This window comes from Lactuca serriola, chromosome 4, assembly GCF_051521515.1.
Source record: "Lactuca serriola cultivar US96UC23 chromosome 4, Lser_US96UC23_V15, whole genome shotgun sequence".
NCBI classification, from domain to species: Eukaryota; Viridiplantae; Streptophyta; class Magnoliopsida; order Asterales; family Asteraceae; genus Lactuca; species Lactuca serriola.
In genome coordinates, this window is record NC_136411.1 from 398,085,206 (window position 1) to 398,096,790 (window position 11,585).

The following is an 11,585-nucleotide window of genomic DNA, read 5'->3' on the forward strand; positions in this document are numbered from 1 at the left end:
ATAGTTAGTCTAAGTTTGTTAGGTTATAAATATTAAAATTAGTGGGTACTTTTTTGCACATCAAGTTTTTGGCGCCGTTGCCGGGGAACGGCTTAGTTTTTAGCTTATTTATTTTCATTAAATTAATCCATCCTTCTTGTTGAGTAAAAACCACAAAAACTTAAATTTTCAGCAAAGTATAATTTTTCTTTCAGTCACAGAGTCCACGACGTGGACATCTAAAACACTAGATTCTTAGTTGTTAGTCAGTTTTTCTTATTTTAGTTCAGTTTTACGTTTTTTTAGTTTAGCAAGTTGCAGGAGTTCATGACTAGAGGCTCAAACACACCCTTGGTGCCACCACTTGAAGATCCCTTACAAAAAAAGACGCCCTTACAAGAATTGAAGTTAGCTTTTTCAAGGAAGTCGGGAAAGAAGACAGGAGAGTCAACTTCATCCGCGAGGCACAAGAGCAATTTTTAGCATTTGGATCAAACACCCGTCCAAACCGAGTCCGAATACGATACCGAGCCAGAATTTTAAGAACACACAAGCGAACCCGAGAACGAGCCAAGGAACGAGATGGCAGCAGTTGAAGAGATGTCCATGGGAGCTTACAAGAAGTGGATCCGAGAAGATATGGGTCCCGGTTTAGTCCAACCCGCAATACCTGCCACTGCTACATTCGAGTTGAAGGGGCACATTTTGACTGCACTGAAGGACATCCCATTTTTTGGGAAAGATCATGAGGATGCTTTTAAGCATCTAGATGAAGTCAACGACATTGCGGATTACTTCAATGTCCCAAATGTCAACAGAAACACAGTCTTGCTTAGGATGCTTCCCATCACTTTCATAGGAGCTGCTAAGGAGTGGTTAAAAGCACTTCCATCCGGTACAATTTCCACTTGGGCTCAAATGCGAGAGCAATTCCTGGACCAGTTTTGCCCGCCGTCCAAGACAGCCAAACTCAAGAAGGCAATAGCCAACTTTGAGCAACAGCCAGGGGAGTCATTATATGAAGCATGGGAGCGGTACAAGGGCTTGCTCAGAAATTGCCCTCAGCATGATCTAAATGTGCAACAAGAGATGTCAATCTTCTATGATGGGATCAACGTTATGACGAGACAACTCCTTGATTCTCAAGGACCTTTGACAAAGAAAAATCCAAGGGAGGCTAAGGAGCTGATTGAAGAATTCGCGAAGCACTCTCGCGAATACCACAACCCTAGGCAAGATGGATTCAAAGGTGGTGGAGGGGCCCAAACTGAAGAAATAGCAGCTGTAATGGCCATACTAAATAATTTGGATCGAAGGATAACACAAATGGACCAGTCAATACATGCCATAAGAGTAGGTTGCGAGAAATGTAGTGGTCCACACTTGACCAAGGACTGCAATTTAGATGAGTTTGGGAACAGAAAAGCTCAAGTGTGCTACTCTAGTGGGGATAAGTTTGATGAGGACTGGAGGAAACCAAAGAAAGAGTGGCTATCATATAAAGAGTATAAGAAGCAAAAAGAAGAGAAGTTTAGGCAGACAGGTCGAGGATTTTATCAAAAGGAGCAGCCACTAGTCGAGAAGAAACCTGATCTAGAGACCATTTTGATGAAGTTTATGGAAGCTTTGGAAAAGAGACACGATGCCACTGATTCTGCTATTATCGAACAACAAACTTTAATAAAGAATCAGCAAGCCTCCATCTATAACCTTGAAGTACAATTTGGTCAATTAGCCACTCTGGTTCATGAAAAATTGTCCCCGTAAAATCCCGAAGGAGAAACCCAATCTCATGTAATGGCCATCGATACTGAAGAAGAAGCAATCACTGAGTTCCTGGAGGCATTGGATGAAGAACCACAGCAGCCCGATCCAAAACCAAAGAAGCCAAAGTTCGAAAGTGAAAGGGTTGCTGAAACAGCTTCGCCACGACGTGGCACTCCTCTGGCCACGACGTGGCCCATGTCTGATCAAAAAGTCTTTGAACCCGTTCCGGTTTATCAGCCGCCCTTGCCATATCCATCCCGAGCTGCACTTAGTCTACTGGAGAAGGAGCATATAGAGTTTGTCAAGCATGTGAAGGGGATCCCGATCAATACTCCCTTTGTCGAGTCGTTATCAAAAATTCCCGATCATCAGAAATTACTGCAAGATTTGATAGACACTTACGAGCAATTAAAGAAGCAGTCTAAGGTGGTTCTAAGTGAACAAAGCCCAAAATCCGTGTTGGGAGAGACACCAGAGAAGATGGGGGATCCTGGACGCCTCACTCTTCCATGTGAGTTTGGTAATAAAATAAAGGTTAATGTTTTAGCCGATTCGGGGGCTAGCATTAATTTGATGCCTTTTTCATTTTATCAACAATTGGAAATTCAGAAGACGAACGCTGCAAAAATGAGGATTCACATGGCAAACCGTTCAGTGACACAACCCCGGGGCATAGTGGAGGATATTTTGGTAAAAATTGGAAATTTTTTTTCCAATATATTTTGTAGTGTTGGATATGAAGGAAGATCCCGATGTCCCAATTATCCTTGGTCGTCCATTGCTTAACACTGCTGGAGCTCTTGTTGATATTCTTGAGTCTAAACTCACTTTAAGGGTTGGAGATGAACAAGAAGTTTTTGGAATAAAAGATGACTTCCAGGAGGATCATGTTCAAGAAGAGGTGTTCACAATTAACAAAGACAATGAACTAGAAGAACTGGAAAAGCTTATGGAAGAAGAGATCAAGGCAGTTCATCAAGTCAAAAGAACAAAACCAAGGGCATCTGTTCCATTTTTGGTTGAAGTCATAGCTTACAAGAGTCCGCCTTCTTGGGTGAGAAAAGAGGATGAGGGTATGACAAGTGATGAAGAGGAGGTCACTTCAAGAGTGACAAAGCCGGTGGTGAAAGAAGAGGAGGATGCTATAGAGTGCAAGGAAGAGGCTAAGGGCACAAAACGCAAGCTTGAAGAAGAGGTCAAAGCTAAAAAGGAGAATTCAAAGAAGGCATATAAAAGGCGACTTCAAGCTTACAAGAGACGATTCAAGGAACAAAAGATTTTAGTGGTGGACTCTTCAGAAGATTTAACGTAGAAGGCACGGAGTCCAGCTCAAGACTCAAAGAAAAAGAAGCGCTTCCCGGGAGGCAACCCGAGCTTGGTTTGCATTTTCTTTTCTTTTAATTTTTGAGTTTTTTTAGGAAAGATATCAACTCATCGTCTAATAACTGATACTTAGTAAAGAATTAGCTATGGGGAGCTTTAATTAATAAATAAAATGCAAAGTAGTTAGTTAAAATGTGTGATTTTACAAAATTTTGCGATCAGGCATATGCCACGTCGTGGTCTGATAGAACCACGTCGTGGTAAAAAGTATAATCACGGGATCAGATGAAAATTTCAAAGTCCACGACGTGGCCTTTAAAAAGTCACGGGGGGACCATTTCTTTAAAACCCTTTGACCGCACACTCCCCATTCCCCATTTGCTACTGCCGCACGAACGGGAACAAGGTCCCCACATCCAATTTCTTAATTTGCTTCCAAATTCCTTGCAAGTTCTTGTCATTTAACTCTATTTGGTATGTGTTCTACCCATTAATTGTAGTTATTTCTTACAATTTTAAATTTTCATGGTTAGGGTTTATGTGAATAATGAGATTCATGAAATTGGTTAAGACTAGTTGTTGATTCTAGGTTGCATGTCCCTTAAATGTCCATAGGAACAAACCCTAAGCAATATTTTTGGTTGAAATCGCAGGTAGAGTAACCTATCGATACACAGGTTTCGACTACGGTTCACGACGTGGCGAGCCTGGCCACGTCGTGATTCCTGGCAACCAGCTTTTTATTTTTTTTTATTTTTAATGTATTGGGTGTTTGCTGCTTTGGTTTAATTTTGGATGCAGAAATGGGGCCTCGAAGAGCTATTCCACAGGAGGAAAACCCGATTGATGTGGCGAGTATACATCCTTTATATCAGTTTCCTCAAAACATTCCTCGACCATTGTTAACTACATATGAAAATCGGTTGAGATGGTTGTACAATAGGGAATTTGCGATAGCCCCAATTATCGATTGGGGATGGCTCGGTGGTGTGGGGATGGTTGCTGAGTTGGAACGCTATTGGACGAAAACATACGAAGGGGGTCAATTTTCTTTCACTTGTCACGGGTGGAGGAATTTGTTTGCAATTCAAGTACCCGTATACCGGGAGTTATCAGTGGAGTTTTTCTCTAACGTATGCTTCGAGGAACGCACCATTGATTTTACTTACAACCGGGCACTTTTGTTTCGTTTGGGTGGCGTTTATAGAGAGTGTAGTCTTCGGGAATTCGCTTGGCGGATGGGGCTTTATACTGAAGTGGAGACTCAATCTCCATTTTTCATACCATTCCTCCTTGGATGTGTTCGGGATTTTAATCCCGGTATTATGGATGTCCAGTTCTGGCGGGGTAATTCTAACCATGAGTATAACACTCGTGACTCGAGTGAGTCACAAATTCGGAATCCTGTTTTCCGATTCCTACATCACCTGATCACTTTTTCTATAAATCACAAGCATCATGGCGATAAAGTCCCTATTCAAAATTTGTTTTATCTGTGGACTCTTACTACCCCCGGGGTTTGATGTGATTTACCGTATATGTTGGCGAGGTTCATGGGGAAGAAAGTGGCTAATTCTAGGCCCGGGAGTCCGATTACAGGGGGACATTTGGTTACTCGCCTTGCTAGGTCGTATCATATTTTGACTCATGACTTTGTGAGAAATCTTACCCGATTCCCGAATACTGATTTAACCATTCAAGTCTTGGGAGTTATGCGGGCAGTGGTGAATATCGAGGGTCGTTTTGTTATACCGCCGATAGATGAGGAGTAAGAGGAGGCGCGGCCAGGGCAGCAACCACCAGCCAGACCGCGACGTCGAAATGTGCGAGCTATAGGAGAGATGGAGAGAGAGCCTACTACTTCACAGCATGTACAGGGATTGCCCACCGACCCTTTTCAGAGTCGGGTGGGAACTTATTTGGATAACCTTCGGGGGCACGCCATTTATCATACCCAGCTTACTGAGGGTATTTATTCGCATTTGGGTGTCACCCGACCGCCTTCTATGCCACCACAGTATCCTTATTTTCCGACATGGGAGGAGCTTTGGCGTTCACAAAATGACGGGGCAGGACCAAGTGGAGCACAGGACCAAGGAGATGATGATTGATTTATTTAATTTTTTTTTGTTTTAAGTAGTGTTTTCTTTTATGTTTGAGTTTGGTTTGTAATGTAAGACTTTCTTGAACTATGATGTTACTTTTTTATTTCTTTTGGGTTGTTCCGTTTTCAGATTAGCATTGGAATTCTCAGGAGCATATAAGGATAAGACTAGAGTCGTGTTTGTCTAGTCAAGTTAAGGAAGCTTAGAGTCGTGAGTTGGAACCCACAAGTCAAGATAAGTGTGGGGTACGTTAGTAGGAGAGAGGTTACAGTTGGAAAGTATGTTTACATAGAAGAGTCTTAAACCATTTAGACATTGGTCAAGCTGCTAGGATGCATCAAGCAATAAGGCATTTTTGTTGATGTCCAGTTTCCACGACGTGGGCTCCTTACGCCACGTCGTGGCGCTCATGAAATTTGAAGAATTAAAGCAGCCTGTTGTTCGCGTTTTCATCTTATATCACGACGTGGTGCTCTTTTCCATGACGTGTATCATTTTATCCTTTCCCACATTCTTCTACCTACTAGCATCCACTTTGAAGAATTGAAGTTTCGAGTCATGTTCGTGGTTTATTTACATATTCGTCCAGTTCTACAGCAGTTTTCTATATTTTTTTGGAGGTCCATCTTCAGGATGCACGTTTTCCCCACTTTTGGAGATGTTTACGCCACTATCCCAGGGGAGTCTGTTCCTTTTTCTCCCTTTTCTTTAATTTTGATTTATTTTTATGCATACAATGAGGGCATTGTATGAAATAAGTGTGGGGTAGGGGTAGAAAAAGTAAGTTGCTAGATAATGATAGAATTTGATAGTAAAAATTGAAAATTTAAAAAATTGAAATTTTTAATAATTGATTCTAGTAATAATAATAAAATGTAGTTGCTAGTGTTATATGGGATAATCTGATAAACGCTCAAATGTTTAGTTGAGCCAATATACATTATAATGCATTTGTGGCTTCCCTTATTTTAGTGAAATCATGGAACAAAAACATAACCCCACTCGGTTTGAGGGATGCAATATGTTTAGCAGCCTAAACCTGAAATATATCCAAGAAAATGATTATCATTAACCAATAAAGGTTGAGGTTGAGCGCCTCTGCTTAAGAATGTAGGTTTTGAGTGAAAAAAGTGAGGTACATGTTAAAAAAAAGAGAGAGAATTGCAAGAAAAGTTTGAAGAATTTTGGAGAAAATAAAGTGAAGATGAAAAGATCAAAATTCCAAGAAATTCCACAAACTAGAAGATACCAGAAATCAAACAACAAAGGTGGTGAATTCAAAGAAATCAAAGATCAAATTATCAAGGAAGTGAAGAATTCCAAAAGAGCTCCATAGTGGTATCATAGATTGTAATTCTAGATTATGTATGCTTTGGTTGCTTAACTAAAAATACCTTGAGGATAAGGAGGTTTTCTGCGGATGGATTCGGAGGGTTGTATAAAATGAGCATTGTTCGGAAAAAGTGGGCGAGTGTTTATGAAGATTGTGAGTATTTAAAGTATGGGGGGGTACATTAGGAAAAATTTAGATACAAATGCATGCGTTGAGGTCTTGGCATAATGGCTGAGCTGGAGTCGGATTGTTCTATGTGATGTTAGTAATTAAGGGTTAAGTTTAAATTTGCTTGAGGGCAAGCAAAGCCTAAGTGTGGGGTATTTTGATATTGCTATATTTATACTTATTTTTAGGCAATATTTAAGTACATTTTTATTAATAAGTTGATAATATGTTTAGAATATTGGTCTTATGACTTTAAATTGTTATTTTCAGTCAATTAAAAGGATTTTCGAAGAGAGGGTCCAAAAGTGACAATATGTAGAACATGGCAGACTTGGAAGACAAGAAATGAATAAATCCACGAAAGATACTAAATCCACGATGTGGCAAAGTCGGCCACGACGTGGCATGAGAATTCTAGAAGATAAAGATCGCGTTCTGGAGGAATCCTTGCCCGGTACGGATAACTTGAAGCCCACGACGTGGCCTGAGATTTTGGAGTCTATTTAAGTATTACTGATCATTACGAAAGGGCAACTTTTTGGCTGACGAAAGGAGTTCCAGAAGACGATTTGGAGCGAAAGAAAGGTTCTGGAAAAAGTTTTTCAACACCAAAAAGAGTAAAGGTTTATATTTTAGTTAATTAAGAACATGCTTTTTATTACTTTAATTTGTGTTAGGATGATAGTTGCTATGATGAGCAGCTGAATCTAGCTACTCTTGTTTAGCTAGATGAAGCTTATAACTTATGAATAGCTCAATTTTTATGGATTTATTTAGTTGGTAAAATTGCTTGTGTTTGATTTGTATTACCTAGCATGCTTATGTTTGTTGCTTTAATTACTTGATTGCATGTTATGTGTAGCTTAGTTACCATTAACTGCATGAACTTGTTTACCTAATGATTTAGTGAACATTGAATTGTTAGAGCTAGGATTGACCAATTTTAGTTAGTAATTAGAGTAAAGGAGCATAGTTGTGCTAGAGAACGTGTATTGTGAATATAATTGCGTTTTTATAAACAAATCTTACATAACATATTTACATTCATAATTAGTTCTGTGTTTAATTGTGTGTGAACATACATGGTTTTACATGAATTAGTTAATTATTAGTAAAGTTAGAACTAAATTACTAATATATTTAAAACCAACTTGATAATCCATAATCATTAGCTAGCCATAAGAAAGAAGTGGATTCAATCTGAACAAGAGTGTGTTTTTACTTATTGAATTTGATTTAAGTTCGTCTGATCTTGTAAAATCAGATAAAACCCCTTTTAAACTTGTTAATAATTAGGTTAATTTAATAGTAAGTAAATTAATTAGTAACACCGTTCCCTGTGATCGACACCCGACTTACCTAAGCTATACTGTAATCTGACTAGGTACACTGCCTATAAGTGCATAGTTAGTCTAAGTTTGTTAGGTTATAAATATTAAAATTAGTGGGTACTTTTGTGCACATCAAATAGCTACAGGTCTCTAGATGTAGTTTAGGTTGTCAACCACCTGAATATCCTCTAAAGGCACCACTACATATTCATCTACTAAGCACTTCCGTAGTTGGGAGACATGAAAGGTGATGTGGATCTGACTAAGCTCGGCTGGCAGATCCAATCGATACGCAACTCGGCTCACCCGTGCCAATACCCTGAACGGACCAATGTATTTGGGGCCCAAGTTTCCCCGCTTCTTGAACCGGATGATACCTTTCCATGGTTATACCATTAGGAGGACGATATCTCCTACCTAAAACTCCAGGTCTGATTGACATCTGTCGGCATAGCTCTTTTGCCAACTCTAGGCCATATGGAGTCTACTCCGTACTTGTTGGATCTTATCTATCATTTTGAGTACCACTTAGGTACTTCCTATAACCCTCTGTCTATCCTCACCCCAACATATCGAGGTGTTGCACTTCCTCACATAAAGCATCTGAAAGGGAGGACAGTCGATGCTGGTGTGGTAGGTATTATTGTAGAAAAACTCTGCCAGGGGAAGGTTGGTATCCCAGCTACCACTGAAGTCTAAAATGCATGCCTGCAGCATATCCTCTAAGGTCTGGATGGTCCACTCATGCTGACCGTCTCGTCTGCAGGTGAAAATTCGTGCTGAAATGTACACGAGTACCCAACTCGTCATGAAATTTCTTCCAGAATCTGGAAGTGAACCATACTTATCGGTCAGAAGTCACTGTAACTAGCACCCCTTTCCGAGCTACTACCTCCCTGATGTAGATATCAGCCATCTTCTTCTCTGAAATGCTCTCATGGATTGGAATGATATGGACACTCTTGGTCAATCGATCTACGATGACCCAAATCGAATCCACTCCCCGTGCAGTCCTGGGAAGCTTGGTGATGAAATCTATAGTAATAACCTGCCATTTCCACAAAGGGATATCCAATGGTTGTGTCTTGCGGTGAGGTCTCTGGTTCCTGCCCTTGACCTTCCTACAGGTCAAGCACCTCTCAACGTACCAGGCTACATCTCACTTCATGTAGGGCCACCAGTAACCAGGTTAAAGTTCACTATACATCTTTGTCACCCTGTAATGCATGGAAACTCTGGACTTGTGTGCCTCCTCCATCAGGATCTAGCACCACCACCTGTATATGGAGCCCACACTCTGTGATGGAGTGTCAACTGCCCACGAATATCATAGTCGAAGGAGGAAATCTAACCCACGATACATTCACTCTTCCGGTGTTCCTCCTTCGTAGCCTCTTGTTGGTCCTCCCGGATCAGCTCCAAAAGCAGAGTGACTACTGTCATCCTTAGGCAGATGTATCTGATCGGGGCTGTGAATGCCTGGCGGCTAAGTGCATTGGCCACAACATTGGCCTTACCTAGGTGGTAAAGGATCTCAAAGTCGTAATCCTTCACCATGTCCAACCATCTTCACTATCTCATGTTAATATTTGGCTTATCTATTAGATACCTTAGGCTCTTGTGGTCCGTATAAATGGTACAACGGACCCCATAGAATTAGTGTCGCCAAATCTTGCGGGTGAAAACAACCACCCAGAACTCCAGGTCGTGCGTCGGGTAATTCGCCTCGTGAGGCTTTAGCTGCCTCGAGGCGTAGGCGATGACGTGCTCCCTCTACATCAACACTGCACCCAAACTCGAAATGGATGCATCACAGTACACGATAAAATCCACAATGACCTCTGGCAGGGCTAAGATCGGCACCTCGCACAAACTCTGCCTCAAAATATCGAACGCTGCCTGCTGCTTAGGCCCCCATCAAAAGACAACAACCTTCTTCGTCAATTGGGGTACATTTTGTTGGGTTTTGAGTATTCTAACACTCCTAAGTGTACATGCAACCCTAAATACCTTGGATCTATGTTTTCTCTATTATACATGCAAATAAGAACTTCCAAGGTATTATCCTAATCTAGCATACAAAAACAATGACTATAGCAAGATAGAATACATACCTCTTTGATGTAGAAAGTCTTCATGAAGCTTGAGTGCCTAGTGCCCCAAGTGTGACACCTCAAATGGAATCACAATCATCAAAACACTTAGAATAGCTTGAGAGAATTCTACACTTCATGAAATCGGCTAGCCCTCTCTAGAATAATACTAGTCGCCAATTTTGTCAAGAATAAGATCTTTATATAGTGTTACAATTAGGGAAAACCCTAATTGTCATGACTTTCCATTTCCTTGGATCCATGGGTTCAAATACACCATGGAGCATCCATGGACCATCCTATGGGTTTTAGCCCAACTTGATTATCCATGGAGCATTAGCCCACTTTACAAGTATGGATGATTTACACAATCAACCCATATATTTAATTAGTCTTCTTTTGATCACTTAATTAATCCTAGATTAATTCTTGATCAATACTAATTAAATAATCTTATTATTCTTATTATTAATATACTAGAACTTATAATATATTAATAACCATAAGTGTCTTATTTCTCTCATTATAGTCTATCCAAGTGCATGATGGTATGCAACCCAAATGGACCATGCCGGGTCGGGTCAAGTCTTACCGATTATAGTTATGGACTTAGACATTAATCCAACAGTCTCCCACTTGGATAAGTCTAAAACTATTATTGCGTATGACTTCAGGAACCAACTGGCAATCGTAGCTCTCAAAAGCTTCTGTCGAACTCTGACCTTGTAGATGAACTCTGACCTTTGTCAATGACTTGTCCATTAGATAAGGGATCATATATTCCTCCATTCTAGATATCATATGGACTGAGACATGGATTATAATCATTCTCTCTGTCAATTTGATGTTTCCCGATTTGCGATTTATGACGATTGACTAATTGAACAAATCAAATCAGTCCTGGCCCGGCCGAGCACTTTCATTTGTCATCATCAAATCATCGAGGGGCCCACAGATATCGATTTTATCCCGAAGGTAAAAGGAATGGATAAACTTCGACTCATATGGCTTGTTCTACTACTTGTTGAATCATACACAAAGGCACGTTTTATAGCACAGAGTTACCAAATGCGGTTTCGTGCAATCAATGTACTATCAACTCATAGTAACAACTCATATCTCTAGGTTTGAAGAATATAAGATATTATCGTCTCATGATCACTCGTGATAAAATTCATGAAGTGATTCCAATGAGCGCGGGTTGAATCCAATACTCAGAACTTATGAGAACTCATGAGTGTTGTAGCCCTTTTTCCAACACCTTAGACCTCTACAAGCCAACCCATGACAGTCTTAATTCATATCTACTTCCAACATATGACCGACTGTGGATGGTTTGAATAACTTAGTCATTCCGGAAGAATAACCTAGTTTATTCGGGAAGTCAAAAACATGCAAAATGAAACACAATAATAATCGAATCCAATATGGTCTCAGAACTTATGAATATAAATAAAACACCTTTTATTTATCACCATATGATTAC

The 11,585-nt window shown here is 40.3% G+C and overlaps 1 non-coding gene across 1 annotated transcript; it reads right to left on the reverse strand.

The window, feature by feature from the left end:
- Window positions 1-945: 945 nt before the first annotated feature.
- Window positions 946-1,052, reverse strand: LOC145103377 (small nucleolar RNA R71). Its single transcript, XR_013706471.1, has one exon. It is a non-coding gene; the product is annotated as a small nucleolar RNA R71 (small nucleolar RNA).
- Between the last annotated feature and the right edge of the window lie 10,533 nt (window positions 1,053-11,585).